We start from the raw sequence: 19,005 nt of genomic DNA on the forward strand, positions 1-19,005 counted from the left end.
GATTTATTGACCATTATTGCACACGCAAGTATGATTGCACTTACTAGAGTAAAGTTTAAAACGAGCATTCAAATGGAGCGTTCAGTTCTTTACAGCTCCCTGTCTCTCACAGCAGACGTAGCTGGTCTGCCTCTTATAGCTATAACAAGCCGCTACAGGCAAAGTGTTCCGGATCCTCTGCCACGCTGCCATATAGCTCGTGGGGACAAAGGTTTTGCGAGACACACAGAATCTCCAAATGATATGCCCAACAGCCTAACGATTTTCCCCCGATCTGCGGTCGGGCTTCTTCAAGAGGAACATTAAAGACGGATATTCCCGATATTGCGCCATTTCTATTTGAAGGCGTATTGACCAATCCCAGTGTGGGAGTGTGCTAGATGGCCAATTGTAGTAGGGGGTGTGTGTTCCTAGCTCCGTATCAAGGTAAAATATTAACGAATGTCTCTACAATGCATCATTTAGTTATACAAATAACAAGTCTACATTATGTTTAAAAACATTAGAATAACATCATAAAAAACATTTAATCACTATAAAAACAATTTGATGGTCACAATAAAATTAATAAAACCTGTACGTTCGTTTTATACATTCATTAGCAATAAATAAATTAATGAATAAACGAGAAAATATAAACAACAGTTTGTGTTTTTAAACATAATGTAGACTTGTTATTTGTATAACTAAATGATGCATTGTAGAGACATTCATTAATATTTTACCTTGATATGGAGCTAGGAACACACACCCCCTACTACAATTGGCCATCTAGCACACTCCCACACTGGGATTGGTCAATACGCCTTCAAATAGAAATATTGGGAATATCCGTCTTTAATGTGCCTCTTGAAAAAACCCGACCGCAGATCGGTAGAAACGTGTTAGGCTGTTGGGCATATCATTTGGAGATTCTGTGTGCCTCACAAAACCTTTGTCCCCACGAGCTATACGGCAGCCTGGCAGAGGATCCGGAACACTTTGCCTGTACCTTTGGCGTGTTATAGCTATAAGAGGCAGACCAGCTACGTCTGCTGTGAGAGACAGGGAGCTGTAAAGAACTGAACGCTCCATTTGAATGCTCGTTTTTAACTTTTTAGTAAGTGCAATCATACTTGCGTGTGCAATAATTGTCAATAAATCTATCACTTGAGCCTTGCCTTGTGTGCCTTTCTTCTCTCCTTTTGTTTTTATGTTACTACATCCGAGCCAAGGTCTTTGGAATACCTAGCTGGAACAAGGCAGCATTTTCCTGGCAGTTTGACTCCACATTGCTCACCAAAGCATAGTTTCAACTATCAACTTTCACATTTAAAATTTCTAACTCAGACCATATGAAGAACAATTATATGGGACATTGCTTGCCAGTACCATTATATTGGAAAATTATCAAAAGGTACTGTGGTTTTTTCACTGTGGTTTATATTCATCATATTATTTGTTAACAAAACTTTTTTTATGTTATATGTACTGTATATATGTGTATAATACGGAATCTACAAGTGTGCTAGTAGAAAAGCTTATTACACATGTTGGTACACGTTTTATTAAGTATATATTGAAAATACTTTTATGTGAACATATCAAATTACCATATAACAAGGTGTGCATTTTCACATCGCTTTGTAATTACAAGGAAATAATTACATTTGGTCAGAACATAGCGCAATCAATTTTTCCTATTTTTACTATGTGTTTAAGAAATTCAATTCAACTGATTAATAATGGTAGGAGAATGATAAATGTTTAAGTCTCTTAAAGGTAAAGTGTTCTGTTAAATTGGTTTCCCACAAATGTTTGAGATTTGCTCTGTGAAACTACAACCCATCAAAATATGCTGTTTTTGAAGACAGAGCAGATGCCTCCTTTTCTTTTCTCTGCCTGTATACAATACTTAGAAAGAACAATTGAAAATTAACATTTTAGTACTTTTATCTCTTCCATTCCCCACTGGGAATGTAATTTCATCTGCTGACTGTGTTTACATAGCTTGTCTATAGCTAATACTTTATTGTTGAAATATTCAGTATAGGTTGTGATACAATACGCCAGTTTTTTTTTTAACAACCGCGGTCCTCAAGTACCCCCAACAGTCCTGGTTTTCATTATAGCTTAACTAGAGCACAGGTGAAATAATCAGCTGATGGATGAGAGCAAGTTGGTTACCGATCAGCTGATTACTTCACCTGTGCACTGGTTCAGCTACAGTTGTATGCAAAAGTTTAGGCACCCCTGACAATTTCCATGATTGGATGTTTCGATCAGCAATTTCATTTTGATCTATCAAATAACTTTAGGAAACAGTAATATTTCAGTAGTGAAATGAGGTTTATTGGATTAACAGAAAACGTGCAATATGCATCAAAACGAAATTAGACAGGTGTATAAATTTGGGCACCCTTGACATTTTGTTGATTTGAATACCTATAACTACCAAGCACTTATTAATCTTATTAATTGGAACACACAATTGGTTTGGTGAGCCCATTAAGCCTTGCACTTCATAGACAGGTGCATCCAATTATGAGAAAAGGTATTTAAGGTGGCCAATTGCAAGTTGTTGTTCTCTTTGACTCTCCTCTGAAGAGTGGCAACATGGGGGCCTCAAAACAACTCTCAAATGACCTGAAAACAAAGATTGTTCAACATTATGGTTTAGGGGAGGCTACAAAAAAGCTATCGCAGAGATTTAAGCTCTTAGTGTCCACTGTGAGGAACATAGTGAGGAAATGGAAGACCACAGGCACAATTCTTGTTAAGGCCAGAAGTGGCAGGCCAAGTAAAATATCGGAGAGGCAAAGGATGGCAAGAACGGTCAAAAACAGCCCACAGACCACCTCCAAAGACCTACAACATCATCTTGCTGCAGATGGTGTCACTGTGCAAAAATTTGGCGCACTTTGCACAAGGAGAAGCTTTATGGGAGAGTGATGTCACCCCACAGAGTCGCTTGAGGTATGCAAACACACATTTGGACAAGCTCGCTTAATTTTTGAAGAAAGTGTTGTGGACTAAAGAAACAAAGTTTGAGTTATTTGGTCATAAATAGGGGCGTTATGCATGGTGACAAAAAGAACACAGCGTTCCAAGAGAAACACTTGCTACCCACAGTAAAATTTGGTGGATGTTCATCATGCTGTGGTGCTGTGTGGCCAGTGCCGGTACTGGTAATCTTGTTAAAGTTGAGGGTCACATGGATTCCACTCAATATCAGCAGATACTTGAGAATAATGTTGAGGAATCGGTTACAAAGTTGAAGTTACACTGGGGCTGGATATTTCAACAAGACAACGACCCAAAACACTGCTAAAAATCTACTCTGGCATTTATGCAGAGGAACAAGTACAATGTTCTGGAATGGCCATCCCAGTCCCCAGACCTATATATTATTGAAAATCTGTGGGGTGATTTGAAGCGGGCTGTCCATGCTCGGCAACCATCAAACCTAACTGAACCAGAGATGTTTTGCTAGGGGGAATGGTCCAAAATACCTTCATCCAGAATCCAGACACTCATTACAGGCTATAGGAAGCGTCTAGAGGCTGTTATTTCTGCTAAAGGAGGCTCTACTAAATATTGATGCAATATTTCTGTTGGGGTGCCCAAATTTATGCACCTGTCTAATTTTGATTTGATGCATATTGCAGATGTTCTGTTAATCCAATAAACCTGATTTCACTACTGAAATATTACTGTGTCCTTCAATTATTTGATAGATCAAAATGAAATTGCTGATCCAAACACACAATTATTTATAAATGAAAATCATGGAAATTGTCAGGGGTGCCTAAACTTTTGCATACGACTGTATAATGAAAACCAGGCCTGTTGGGGGTACTTGAGGACCGCGGTTGGGAAACACTGCAATAGGCAAAAGAAGCTATTTAAATTGACAAAATAAAGGAAAATTATCTACTTGTAAACAAAGTAACAAACAAATTAATACACTCTAGCAGGTAAAATGGCTCACTAGGAACATGTTAAAGGCAAGAACAATTTAGTGTACACTGTCCCTTTTAAGTGAAAATCTACGGTCACTTGTTGAAACTTACCTGAGTTCTGAATTGGCTTGTATTTGATGTAAGGGCTTGGGTTGATAAGGGATGATGATCAATCCACAAGACAACTGAATATACAGAGGCAAACAATGAAGCAAGACACCACTTTAAAAGAAAAAAACAAAACAGATATTTATTATTAATAAGTTAGTGTAAGGAAAGGTCCACCTCAGGTGTAATCCGTTATCAGAGCAGATAGCTGGAGCAATCCAAGGTTTGTGAGAAAATTGTGTTTCTCCAATGTTTTGCATTGTTGCTTCAAGCAAAACGTTGTTAGATAAGAAGAACCTGCCAGAGCTAGTTACCCGCAAGAAGCCAGATTACGAGTGGTGTGCTAACAGTTGCGCGCTAGCGATATCTGGTTTATTGCAGCAGTTTGCGAGCATCATAAGTAGCATGCGTATTACAAGTTGCATGTAAACGCGATCTCTTGAGCGCAATTGAATTTAGCACACGTCGGGAAGGTGCAACCTCAGAGCTCCTGCTAACTGTTAGGCTCAAATAAAAAGTGTCACAAAACGCATAAAAAATACATTTAAAAGTAGGGATGCACCGAAATGAAAATTTTGGAACAATAACGAAAATTCAGGATGCCATTGGCCAAAACCAAAAATGACTTTTATCAAAAATGATTTTAAAAGTTGTTTTTTTTTTCTATAATTTTATTATAATAGAGTTTTTAATTTAATTTAAATAATCTGAAATGAAAAACTACAAACCAATAAAATAAATAACCACACTTTTATTGAAAGAAACACACCAAAATTGGGCAGAAAATAACTTAAAAAAAAAGAATATAAATCTTTAATAAAAAAGGTATACCTTATGGTGCTAGCTAGTGCTATAAAAGAATCGTCTACAAAACAAAACATTTATACAAAGAAAAATCTAGTGTAGCCTGCCATTGCTGCTTCTTCACAAAATTATGTAGTGATGTGTTAAACAGCTATAGATAAACGATTTCAGAGAAAATAGCAGAGACAATAGATTTAGCTATAACTGTAGTAGCTATAATGGTTCATTTCTGCATGACATTAAAGGGACAGGAAACCTAATTTCTCTTGTTAAGTGTATCCAGTCCACGGATCATCCATTACTTGTGGGATATTCTCCTTCCCAACAGGAAGTTGCAAGAGGATCACCCACAGCAGAGCTGCTATATAGCTCCTCCCCTCACTGCCATATCCAGTCATTCTCTTGCAACTCTCAACAAAGATGGACGTAGTAAGAGGAGAGTGGTGTATTATAGTTAGTTTTTTAACTTCAATCAAAAGTTTGTTATTTTTAAATGGTACCGGAGTGTACTGTTTCATCTCAGGCAGCATTAGAAGAAGAATCTGCCTGTGATTTCTATGATCTTAGCAGAAGTAACTAAGATCCATTGCTGTTCTCACATATTCTGAGGAGTGAGGTAACTTCAGAGGGGGAATAGCGTGCAGGTTTTCCTGCAATAAGGTATGTGCAGTTAACATATTTCTAGGGATGGAATTTGCTAGAAAAATGCTGCTGATACCGGATTAATGTAAGTTAAGCCTTAAATGCAGTGATTTAATAGCGACTGGTATCAGGCTTATTAACAGAGATACATACTCTTATAAAAGTGTAATATAAAACGTTTCCTGGCATGTTAATCGTTTTTATATATGTTTGGTGACAAAACTTATTGGGGCCTAGTTTTTGTTCCACATGGCTGGCTTGATTTTTGCCTAGTAACAGGCTTTCCACTGTTGCAAATGAGTGGGAAGGGCCTATTTAGTGCTTTTCTGTGCAGCTAAAAATATTGACAGACATTCAGCTTCCCTCTGCATGATACAGGACATCTATGAAGGGCTCAAAAGGCTTCAAAGTCGTGTTTGAGGAGGGTAACAATCACAGTAGACTGTGGCAGTTGTTGTGACTGTGTTTAAAAAAGTTTTTGTCATTTATTATTCTGTTTTTGTTATTAAGGAGTTAATCATCCATTTGCAAGTGGGTGCAATGCTCTGCTGACTTGTTACACTAACAAAATTTTTACAGTGTATGTAACTGCCTTTTTTCACTGTTATTTCAAATTTTGTCAAAATTTATTTCTCTTAAAGGCACAGTAACGTTTTTTTATATTGCTTGTTAACTTGCTTTAAAGTGTTTTCCAAGCTTGCTAGTCTCATTGCTAGTCTGTCCAAAATGTCTGAAACAGCGGATACTTGTTCATTATGTTTAAAAGCCATGGTGGAGCCCCATAGGAGAATGTGTACTAAATGTATTGATTTCACCTTAAACAGTAAAGATCAGTCTTTATCTATAAAAGAATTATCACCAGAGGGGTCTGTCGAGGGGGAAGTTATGCCGACTAACTCTCCCCACGTGTCGGACCCTTCGCCTCCCGCTCAAGGGACGCACGCTAATATTGCACCAAGTACATCAGGGACGCCCATAGCGATTACTTTGCAGGACATGGCTGCAATCATGAATAATACCCTGTCAGAGGTATTATCCAGATTGCCTGAATTGAGAGGCAAGCGCGATAGCTCTGGGGTTAGACGAGATACAGAGCGCGTAGATGCTGTAAGAGCCATGTCTGATACTGCGTCACAATATGCAGAACCTGAGGACGGAGAGCTCCGTGTATTGCTTGGGGAGGTATTAGCTGCTCTGAATGACTGTGACACCATTGCAGTGCCAGAGAAATTGTGTAGGCTGGATAAATACTATGCAGTGCCGGTGAGTACTGATGTTTTTCCAATACCTAAAAGGCTTACAGAAATTATTAGTAAGGAGTGGGATAGGCCCGGTGTGCCCTTTTCCCCACCTCCTATATTTAGAAAAATGTTTCCAATAGATGCCACTACACGGGACTTATGGCAGACTGTCCCTAAGGTGGAGGGAGCAGTTTCTACTTTAGCAAAGCGTACCACTATCCCGGTTGAGGACAGTTTGTGCTTTTTCAGATCCAATGGATAAAAAATTTTTTTTAGAGGGTTACCTTAGGAAAATGTTTATTCAACAAGGTTTTATTTTACAGCCCCTTGCATGCATTGCGCCTGTCACTGCTGCGGCGACATTCTGGTTTGAGGCCCTGGATGAGGCCATCCATACAGCTCCATTGACTGAAATTGTTGACAAGCTTAGAACTCTTAAGCTAGCTAACTCATTTGTTTCTGATGCCATTGTTCATTTGACTAAACTAACGGCTAAGAATTCTGGATTCGCCATCCAGGCGCGTAGGGCGCTATGGCTCAAATCCTGGTCAGCTGATGTGACTTCAAAGTCTAAATTACTCAACATTCCTTTCAAGGGGCAGACCTTATTCGGGCCTGGTTTGAAAGAAATTATTGCTGACATTACTGGAGGTAAGGGTCATACCCTTCCTCAGGACAGGGCCAAATCAAAGGCCAAACAGTCTAATTTTCGTGCCTTTCGAAATTTCAAGGCAGGTGCAGCATCAACTTCCTCTGCTTCAAAACAAGAGAGAACTTTTGCTCAATCCAAACAGGCCTGGAAACCTAACCAGTCCTGGAACAAGGGCAAGCAGGCCAGAAAGCCTGCTGCTGCCTCTAAGACAGCATGAAGGAGCGGCCTCCTATCCGACAACGGATCTAGTAGGGGGCAGACTCTCTCTCTTTGCCCAGGCGTGGGCAAGAGATGTTCAGGATCCCTGGGCGTTGGAGATCATATCTCAGGGATATCTTCTGGACTTCAAAGCTTCTCCTCCACAAGGGAGATTTCACCTTTCAAGATTATCTGCAAACCAGATAAAGAAAGAGGCATTCCTAAGCTGCGTACAAGATCTCCTTGTAATGGGAGTGATCCATCCAGTTCCGCGGACGGAACAAGGACAGGGGTTTTATTCAAATCTGTTTGTGGTTCCCAAAAAAGAGGGAACCTTCAGACCAATTTTGGATTTAAAGATCCTAAACAAATTCCTCAGAGTTCCGTCATTCAAGATGGAAACTATTCGAACCATTTTACCCATGATCCAAGAGGGTCAGTACATGACCACAGTGGACTTAAAGGATGCCTACCTTCACATTCCGATTCACAAGAATCATCATCAGTTCCTGAGGTTTGCCTTTCTAGAGAGGCATTACCAATTTGTAGCTCTTCCATTCGGGTTGGCTACAGCCCCAAGAATTTTTACAAAGGTTCTGGGCTCACTTCTGGCGGTCCTAAGACTGCGAGGCATAGCGGTGGCTCCTTACCTGGACGATATCCTGATACAGGCTTCAAGCTTTCAAATTGCCAAATCTCATACAGAGATAGTTCTGGCATTCCTGAGGTCGCATGGGTGGAAAGTGAACGAAGAAAAGAGTTCTCTATTTCCTCTCACGAGGGTTTCCTTCCTAGGGACTCTAATAGATTCTGTAGAAATGAAAATTTACCTGACGGAGTCCAGGTTATCAAAACTTCTAAATGCTTGCCGTGTTCTTCACTCCATTCCGCGCCCCATGGTGGCTCAGTGCATGGAAGTAATCGGCTTAATGGTAGCGGCGATGGACATTCGCGAGCCTGTATCTCAGACCGCTGCAATTATGCATGCTCAGTCAGTGGAATGGGGATTACACAGATTTGTCCCCTCTACTAAATCTGGATCAGGAAACCAGGGATTCTCTTCTCTGGTGGTTATCTCGGGCCCATCTGTCCAAGGGTATGACCTTTCACAGACCAGATTGGACAATTGTAACAACAGATGCCAGCCTTCTAGGTTGGGGTGCAGTCTGGAACTCCCTGAAGGCTCAGGGTTCATAGACTCAGGAGGAGAAACTCCTCCCAATAAATATTCTGGAGTTAAGAGCAATATTCAATGCTCTTCTGGCTTGGCCTCAGCTAGCAACACTGAGGTTCATCAGATTTCAGTCGGACAACATCACGACTGTGGCTTACATCAACCATCAAGGGGGAACCAGGAGTTCCCTTGCGATGTCAGAAGTCTCCAAGATAATTCACTGGGCAGAGACTCACTCTTGCCACCTGTCAGCGATCCATATCCCAGGTGTAGAGAACTGGGAGGCGGATTTTCTAAGTCGTCAGACTTTTCATCCGGGGGAATGGGAACTCCATCCGGAGGTGTTTGCTCAATTGGTTCTCCGTTGGGGCAAACCAGAATTGGATCTCATGGCGTCTCGCCAGAACGCCAAGCTTCCTTGTTACGGATCCAGGTCCAGGGACCCAGAAGCGGCACTGATAGATGCTCTAGCAGCGCCTTGGTTCTTCAACCTGGCTTATGTGTTTCCACCGTTTCCTCTGCTCCCTCGTCTGATTGCCAAAATCAAACAGGAAAGAGCATCAGTGATATTGATAGCGCCTGCGTGGCCACGCAGGACCTGGTATGCAGACCTAGTGGACATGTCATCCTTTCAACCATGGACTCTGCCTCTCAGACAAGACCTTCTAATACAAGGTCCTTTCAATCATCCAAATCTACTTTCTCTGAGACTGACTGCACGGAGATTGAACGTTTGATCCTATGAAAGCGTGGCTTTTCCGAGTCAGTAATTGATACCTTAATACAGGCACGAAAGCCTGTCACCAGGAAAATTTACCACAAGATATGGCGTAAATATCTTCATTGGGGTGAATCCAAGAATTACTCATGGAGTAGGGTTAGGATTCCTAGGATATTGTCCTTCCTCCAAGAGGGTTTGGACAAAGGATTATCAGCTAGTTCTTTAAAGGGACAGATTTCTGTTCTGTCTATTCTTTTACACAAGCGTCTGGCAGAAGTTCCAGATGTTCAGGCTTTAGTTAGAATTAAGCCTGTGTTTAAACCTGTTGCTCCTCCATGGAGCTTAAACTTGGTTCTTAAAGTTCTCCAAGGGGTTCCGTTTGAACCCCTTCATTCTATTGATATCAAACTTCTTTCATAGAAAGTTCTTTTTCTGATGGCTATTTCCTCGGCTCGAAGAGTCTCGGAGTTATCTGCCTTACATTGTGATTCTCCTTATCTGATCTTTCATTCAGATAAAGTTGTTCTGCGTACAAAACCTGGGTTTTTACCTAAGGTGGTTTCTAACAAGAATATCAATCAAGAGATTGTTGTTCCATCATTATGTCCTAATCCTTTTTCAAAGAAGGAACGTCTTTTGCATAATCTAGACGTAGTCCATGCCTTGAAGTTTTTCTTACAGGCTACTAAAGATTTTCGCCAAACATCTAACCTGTTTGTTGTTTACTCTGGACAGAGGAGAGGTCAGAAGGCCTCGGCAACCTCTCTTTCTTTTTGGCTTCGGAGTATAATCCGTTTAGCCTATGAGACTGCTGGACAGCAGCCTCCTGAAAGGATTACAGCTCATTCTACTAGAGCTGTGGCTTCCACCTGGGCCTTTAAAAATGAGGCCTCTGTTGAACAGATTTGCAAGGCTGCAACTTGGTCTTGGAGGTATAAGGCAAGCGGCCGCTCCAAACTCCCATGCCGGTCCGGACTGTGGCTCAGGGTGATGACGTCACAGACGCCGCCGTGGTAATGGCAAAGTTAAACAAGAAGGTCATGCGGTGACTGGGTGCAGTGCCTAGGATTGGCAATGAATCAATTGCCACAATACAGCATAAAAAATAGAGAAAAGGCAGCACCAGCATTAAATTAAAAAAAAACTCACTTTATTCTCTTACAGGCAAAACAAGTGTGACATGAAAAGAACGTCTGACGCGTTTCACGCCCCCTAGTGGCGTTTCATCAGAGACTACAGGTGTTCCTAAACATGGCCCTCTTATACTGGGACATATTAATTGCATATTTAACCCCTTAATGTGAAACAAACAAACATTAAAAGTATATGTATTTAACATAAAATATGCTACAGTGTACATTATCCAATATACATTAAAACTGAAAAATAGAAAGAACAATTATTGTATTTTATTTTATTTGCAGAGCCACTTTGGAAAATGACCTTTAATCATGATGGTATCTGAGTAATTAATTATTTCTCGTATCCCCTATTCATAACTTCTGGGGAATTATATTTAATAAGTTTTTATAGATGTTATTATAAATATTATGGTATATACAATATGGATCCACAACAGACATGAACTATTTTTGATACTAAGATATATCTAGATAATTTTTGTAATAAACTATATTTTTTAGTAGGAAATTTTTTAAAAAAAATAATTCTTTACATATGTGACCAAAAGGTACTTGTCACATTGCTACATGTTTCCTTCTTATAGCATCTTTTGTCTTTTTTATTATCTTTTATTTTATTAAGCTATAGTAAGACTATCCTCATACAAGAAGCCTCTTGTACTCAAGTACCTTTTGGTCACATATGTAAAGAATTATTTTTTAAAAAAATTTTCCTACTAAAAAATATAGTTTATTACAAAAATTATCTAGATATATCTTAGTATCAAAAATAGTTCATGTCTGTTGTGGATCCATATTGTATATACCATAATATTTATAATAACATCTATAAAAACTTATTAAATATAATTCCCCAGAAGTTATGAATAGGGGATACGAGAAATAATTAATTACTCAGATACCATCATGATTAAAGGTCATTTTCCAAAGTGGCTCTGCAAATAAAATAAAATACAATAATTGTTCTTTCTATTTTTCAGTTTTAATGTATATTGGATAATGTACACTGTAGCATATTTTATGTTAAATACATATACTTTTAATGTTTGTTTGTTTCACATTAAGGGGTTAAATATGCAATTAATATGTCCCAGTATAAGAGGGCCATGTTTAGGAACACCTGTAGTCTCTGATGAAACGCCACTAGGGGGCGTGAAACGCGTCAGACGTTCTATTCATGTCACACTTGTTTTGCCTGTAAGAGAATAAAGTGAGTTTTTTTTAATTTAATGCTGGTGCTGCCTTTTCTCTATTTTTTATGCTGCAACTTGGTCTTCCCTTCATACTTTTTCCAAATTTTCCAAATTTGATACTTTTACTTCTTCGGAGGCTGTTTTTGAGAGACAGGTTCTACAGGCAGTGGTTCCTTCCGTTTAAGTTCCTGCCTTTTCCCTCCCATCATCCGTGTACTTTAGCTTTGGTATTGGTATCCCACAAGTAATGGATGATCCGTGGACTGGATACACTTAACAAGAGAAAACATAATTTATGCTTACCTGATAAATGTATTTCTCTTGTAGTGTATCCAGTCCACGGCCCGCCCTGTCCTTTTCAGGCAGGTCTAAATTTTCATTAAACTACAGTCACCACTGCACCCTATGGTTTCTCCTTTCTCGGCTTGTTTCGGTCGAATGACTGGATATGGCAGTGAAGGGGAGGAGCTATATAGCAGCTCTGCTGTGGGTGATCCTCTTGCAACTTCCTGTTGGGAAGGAGAATATCCCACAAGTAATGGATGATCAGTGGACTGGATACACTACAAGAGAAATAAATTTATCAGGTAAGCATAAATTATGTTTTTTTTTTCTTTCATCATTCAGATAGAGAATACAATTTTAAACAACTTTCTAATTTACGTCTATTATCTAATTTGTTCCATTCTCTTGGTATCATTTATTGAAGGAGCAGCAATGCCAATCAGTATGTATGTGTGTATATATATATATATATATATATATAGCCACCAATTAGCAGCTAGAACCTAGGTTCTTTGCTGCTCCTGAGCTTAGCTGATAAACCTTTCAGCAAAGGATAAGAAGAGAAGGAAGCAAATTTAATAATAGAAGTAAATTGGAAAGTTGCTTAAAGGGATACTAACCCCACGTTTTTTCTTTCATGATTCAGATAGAGCATGCAATTTTAAGCAACTTTCTAATTTATTCCTATTATCAATTTTTCTTTGTTCTCGTGTTATCTTGATTTGAAAAAGCAGTAATAAAAGGTTAGGAGCCGGCCCATTTTTTAGTTCAGCACCTTGGTAGAACTGCTGATTGGTTTGCTACATTTAGCCACAAATCTGCAAGTGCTACTCATGTGCTGAACAAAAAATGGTCTGGCTCTAAAACCTACAGTACTTCTTTTTCAAATCAAGATAGCATGAGAACAAAGAAAAATTGATAATAAGAGTACATTAGAAAGGTGCTTAAAATCTCATGCTCTATCTGAATCATGAAAGAAAAAAATTGGGTTTAGTATCCCTTTAAAATTGTATGCTCCCTCTAAATCATGAATGTCTAATTATGACTTTACTGTCCCTTTAAATATCAAAGTGGTGGCTCTGCACAACATAGCAAATTAATCAGTAGTGCCTCTATACACTTATGCACTGTGCTACATAATCTAGTTGAATTGAGTCTCACAAAGCGAAATCTTTTTGTTTGAACTATTGGGGGAGGGGGGGGGGAACCTTAACTAAATCTATAGACCAGTGATTCTCTGGCAGTATCAAGCCAATTTGGTGTGACGCCCTCATCAGAACATGAAATTATCATAACATACAATTCTAACACTTGCCTTAAACAGATAATGTGTGTTATATATATATATATATATATAATAATGCAATATAATAGATATCAATCATTATACTACCATACCGTCACTGTGCTAAACATAGTTTATTTTCATTAATAACTACTGTTAACCAAAACTGGAAGTTCTTAGTATAGATAATCTTTTCTCCCTCTAACAAATTTTCCCCGGTCCTGGACTCTCAATGGAGTTGTGAGGTCCCATCCCTAAATGGGATAGCGTTATCTTCACCATTGTTAAACGTTACGTACTACTTTCCCGATTGCGGATAGTTCTTCGTTTGAAGAGTCCATGGATAAAAGATGGAAACTCTTTTAAGAACATACGGGATATTTGTTTCAACCGGCGGAGGCTGTTGATGCGGTTACTGGAGAAACTACCTTCTGGTGTGACTCCTTATAGGATTTGATCGAGGTGGAAGATACCCTCAACGTTACTCAGGATTTACCGCCTTGAGGGTAGTTAATTCTTTTATCTGTGCTGCTATTAGGCAGTTTTTTTGCTTGAATGCTATGGCTTCAGCTTTTTCTGTACAGGCCCGTTGGGCTCTGGCTGAAGTCATGGTCTGCGAATATGACTTCTAAGTCTAGACTTCTTCCCTGCCTTCCCAACAGGAAGTTGCAAGAGGATCACCCACAGCAGAGCTGCTATATAGCTCCTCCCCTCACTGCCATATCCAGTCATTCTCTTGCAACTCTCAACTAAGATGGAGGTCGTAAGAGGACTGTGGTGTTTTATACTTAGTTTATTTCTTCAATCAAAAGTTTGTTATTTTTAAATGGTACCGGAGTGTACTGTTTATCTCAGGCAGTATTTAGAAGAAGAATCTGCCTGCATTTTCTATGATCTTAGCAGAAGTAACTAAGATCCTTTGCTGTTCTCACATATTCTGAGGAGTGAGGTAACTTCAGAGGGGGAATAGCGTGCAGGTTTTTCCTGTAATAAGGTATGTGCAGTTAAAATATTTTTTCTAGGGATGGAATTTGCTAGAAAATGCTGCTGATACCGAAGTAATGTAAGTAAAGCCTTAAATGCAGTGATAGCGACTGGTATCAGGCTTATTAATAGAGATACATACTCTTATAAAAGTGTATTTTAAAACGTTTGCTGGCATGTTTAATCGTTTTTTACATATGTTTGGTGATAAAACTTATTGGGGCCTAGTTTTTTCCACATGGCTGGCTTGAATTTTGCCTAGAAACGGTTCCCTGAGGCTTCCCACTGTTGTAATATGAGTGGGAGGGGCCTATTTTAGCGTTTTTTTTGCACAGCAAAAATTACAGACACAGACATCCAGCTTCTTCCTGCATGATCCAGGACATCTCTGAAGGGCTCAAAAGGCTTCAAAAGTCGTATTGAGGGAGGTAAAAAGCCACAGTAGAACTGTGACTGTTTAAAAAACGTTTTGGTATTATGGGGTTAATCATCCATTTGCAAGTGGGTGCAATGCTCTGCTAACTTACTACATGCACTGTAAACATTTCGTTAGTGTAACTGCATTTTTTCACTGTTATTTCAAAATTTGGGAAAATTTGTGTTTCTTAAAGGCGCAGTAACGTTTTTTTATAGTGCTTGTAAACTTGTTTAAAGTGTTTTCCAAGCTTGCTAGTCTCATTGCTAGTCTGTTTAAACATGTCTGACACAGAGGAACCTACTTGTTCATTATGTTTTGAAAGCCATGGTGGAGCCCCATAGGAGAATGTGTACTAAATGTATTGATTTCACCTTAAACGGTAAAGATCAGTCTTTATCTATAAAAGAATTATCACCAGAGGGTTCTGTCGAGGGGGAAGTTATGCCAACTAACTCTCCCCACGTGTCAGACCCTTCGCCTCCCGCTCAGGGGACGCACGCTAATATGGCGCCAATTACATCAGGGACGCCCATAGCGATTACCTTGCAGGACATGGCTGCAATCATGAATAATACCCTGTCAGAGGTATTATCTAGATTGCCTGAATTAAGAGGCAAGCGCGATAGCTCTGGGGTTAGGAGAGATACAGAGCGCGCAAATGCTGTTAGAGCCATGTCTGATACTGCGTCACAGTATGCAGAACATGAGGATGGAGAGCTTCAGTCTGTGGGTGACATCTCTGACTCGGGGAAACCTGATTCAGAGATTTCAAATTTTAAATTAAGCTTGAGAACCTCCGTGTATTGCTTGGGGAGGTATTAGCTGCTCTGAATGACTGTAACACAGTTGCAATTCCAGAGAAATTGTGTAGGCTGGATAGATACTATGCGGTGCCGGTGTGTACTGACGTTTTTCCTATACCTAAAAGGCTTACAGAAATTATTAGCAAGGAGTGGATAGACCCGGTGTGCCCTTTTCCCCACCTCCTATATTTAGAAAAATGTTTCCAATAGACGCCACTACATGAGACTTATGGCAGACGGTCCCTCGCAGTTTCTACTTTAGCAAAGCGTACCACTATCCCGGTTGAGGACAGTTGTGCTTTTTCAGATCCAATTGATAAAAAATTGGAGGGTTACCTTAAGAAAAGGTTTATTCAACAAGGTTTTATTTTACAGCCCCTTGCATGCATTGCGTCTGTCACTGCTGCGGCAGCATTCTGGTTTGAGGCCCTGGAAGAGGCCATCCAGACAGCTCCATTGAATGAAATTATTGACAAGCTTAGAACGCTTAAGCTAGCTAACTCATTTGTTTCTGATGCCATTGTTCATTTGACTAAACTAACGGCTAAGAATTCCGGATTCGCCATCCAGGCGCGTAGGGCGCTATGGCTTAAATCCTGGTCAGCTGACGTGACTTCAAAGTCTAAATTACTCAACATTCCTTTCAAGGGGCAAACCTTATCGGGCCTGGCTTGAAGGAAATTATTGCTGACATTACTGGAGGCAAGGGTCATACCCTTCCTCAGGACAGGGCCAAATCAAAGGCCAAACAGTCTAATTTTCGTGCCTTTCGAAATTTCAAGGCAGGAGCAGCATCAACTTCCTCCTCTTCAAAACAAAAGGGAACTGTTGCTCATTTCAGACATGCCTGGAAACCTAACCAGTCCTGGAACAAGGGCAAGCAGGCCAGGAAGCCTGCTGCTGCCCCCAAGACAGCATGAAGGAACGGCCCCCTATCCGGAAACGGATCTATTGGGGGGCAGACTTTCTCTTTTCGCCCAGGCGTGGGCAAGAGATGTTCAGGATCCCTGGGCGTTGGAGATCATATCTCAGGGATATCTTCTGGACTTCAAAGCTTCTCCTCCACAAGGGAGATTTCATCTTTCAAGATTATCAGCAAACCAGATAAAGAAAGAGGCATTCCTAAGCTGTGTTCAAGACCTCCTAGTAATGGGAGTGATCCATCCAATTCTGCGGACGGAACAAGGACAGGGATTTTATTCAAATCTGTTTGTGGTTCCCAAGAAAGAGGGAACCTTCAGACCAATCTTGGATCTAAAGATCTTAAACAAAAATCCTCAGAGTTCCATCATTCAAAATTGAAACTATTCGGACCATCCTACCCATGATCCAAGAGGGTCAGTACATGACCACAGTGGACTTAAAGGATGCCTACCTTCACATACCGATTCACAAAGATCATCATCGGTTCCTAAGGTTTGCCTTTCTAGACAGGCATTACCAATTTGTAGCTCTTCCCTTCGGGTTGGCCACTGCCCCGAGAATTTTTACAAAGGTTCTGGGCTCACTTCTGGCGGTTCTGAGACCGCGAGGCATAGCGGTGGCTCCGTATCTAGACGACATCCTGATACAGGCGTCAAGCTTTCAAATTGCCAAGTCTCATAAAGAGATAGTTCTGGCATTTCTGAGGTTGCATGGGTGGAAAGTGAACGTGGAAAAGAGTTCTCTATCACCACTCACAAGAGTCTCCTTCCTAGGGACTCTTATAGATACTGTAGAGATGAAAATTTACCTGACGGAGTCCAGGTTATCAAAACTTCTAAATGCTTGCCGTGTCCTTCATTCCATTCCACGCCCGTCAGTGGCTCAGTGCATGGAAGTAATCGGCTTAATGGTAGCGGCAATGAACATAGTGCCATTTGCGTGCCTGCATCTCAGACCGCTGCAATTATGCATGCTATGTCAGTGGAATGGGGCTTACTCAGATTTGTCCCCTCTACTAAATCTGGATCAAGAGACCAGAGATTCTCTTCTCCGGTGGCTTTCTCGGGCCCATCTGTCCAACAAGGGTATGACCTTTCGCAGGCCAGATTGGACAATTGTAACAACAGATGCCAGCCTTCTAGGTTGGGGCGCAGTCTGGAACTCCCTGAAGGCTTAGGGATCGTGGACTCAGGAGGAGAAACTCCTCCCAATAAATATTCTTGAGTTAAGAGCAATATTCAATGCTCTTCTAGCTTGGCCTCAGTTAGCAACACTGAGGTTCATCAGATTTCAGTCGGACAACATCACGGGGGAACCAGGAGTTCCCTAGCGATGTTAGAAGTCTCCAAGATAATTCGCTGGGCAGAGTCTCACTCTTGCCACCTGTCAGCGATCCACATCCCAGGCGTAGAGAACTGGGAGGCGGATTTTCTAAGTCGTCAGACTTTTCATCCGGGGGAGTGGGAACTCCATCCGGAGGTGTTTGCTCAACTGGTCCATCGTTGGGGCAAACCAGAACTGGATCTCATGGCGTCTCGCCAGAACGCCAAGCTTCCTTGTTACGGATCCAGGTCCAGGGACCCGGGAGCAAAGCTGATAGATGCTCTAGCAGCTCCTTGGTTCTTCAACCTGGCCTATGTGTTTCCACCGTTTCCTCTGCTCCCTCGACTGATTGCCAAAATCAAACAGGAGAGAGCATCGGTGATTCTGATAGCGCCTGCGTGGCCACGCAGGACCTGGTATGCAGACCTAGTGGACATGTCATCTCTTCCACCATGGACTCTGCCTCTGAGGCAGGACCTTCTAATACAAGGTCCTTTCAATCACCCAAATCTAATTTCTCTGAGACTGACTGCATGGAGATTCTATCAAGGCGTGGCTTCTCCGAGTCAGTCATTGATACCTTAATACAGGCTCGGAAGCCTGTCACCAGGAAAATCTACCATAAGATATGGCGTAAATATCTTTATTGGTGTGAATCCAAGAGTTACTCATGGAGTAAGGTTAGGATTCCTAGGATATTGTCCTTTCTCCAAGAGGGTTTGGACAAAGGCTTATCAGCTAGTTCTTTAAAAGGACAGATCTCTGCTCTGTCCTTTTGCACAAGCGTCTGGCTTTGGTTAGGATTAAGCCTGTGTTTAAAACTGTTGCTCCCCCGTGGAGCTTAAACTTGGTTCTTAAAGTTCTTCAGGGAGTTCCGTTTGAACCCCTTCATTCCATTGATATTAAACTTTTATCTTGGAAAGTTCTGTTTTTGATGGCTATTTCCTCGGCTCGAAGAGTCTCTGAGTTATCTGCCTTACATTGTGATTCTCCTTATCTGATTTTTCATTCAGACAAGGTAGTTCTGCGTACCAAACCTGGGTTTTTACCTAAGGTGGTTTCTAACAGGAATATCAATCAAGAGATTGTTGTTCCATCGTGTCCTAATCCTTCTTCAAAGAAGGAACGTCTTTTGCATAATCTGGACGTAGTCCGTGCCTTGAAGTT

At 40.7% G+C, this 19,005-nt stretch overlaps 1 protein-coding gene across 2 annotated transcripts in view; it reads left to right on the forward strand.

Moving 5' to 3' along the window:
• The window catches only part of CRTC3 (CREB regulated transcription coactivator 3), a 668,286-nt gene that overhangs the window by 287,174 nt on the left and 362,107 nt on the right, over positions 1-19,005 (forward strand). The gene's annotated exons all lie outside the window — the stretch shown is intronic.

Source organism: Bombina bombina, chromosome 6, assembly GCF_027579735.1.
Source record: "Bombina bombina isolate aBomBom1 chromosome 6, aBomBom1.pri, whole genome shotgun sequence".
Taxonomy (NCBI): Eukaryota; Metazoa; Chordata; class Amphibia; order Anura; family Bombinatoridae; genus Bombina; species Bombina bombina.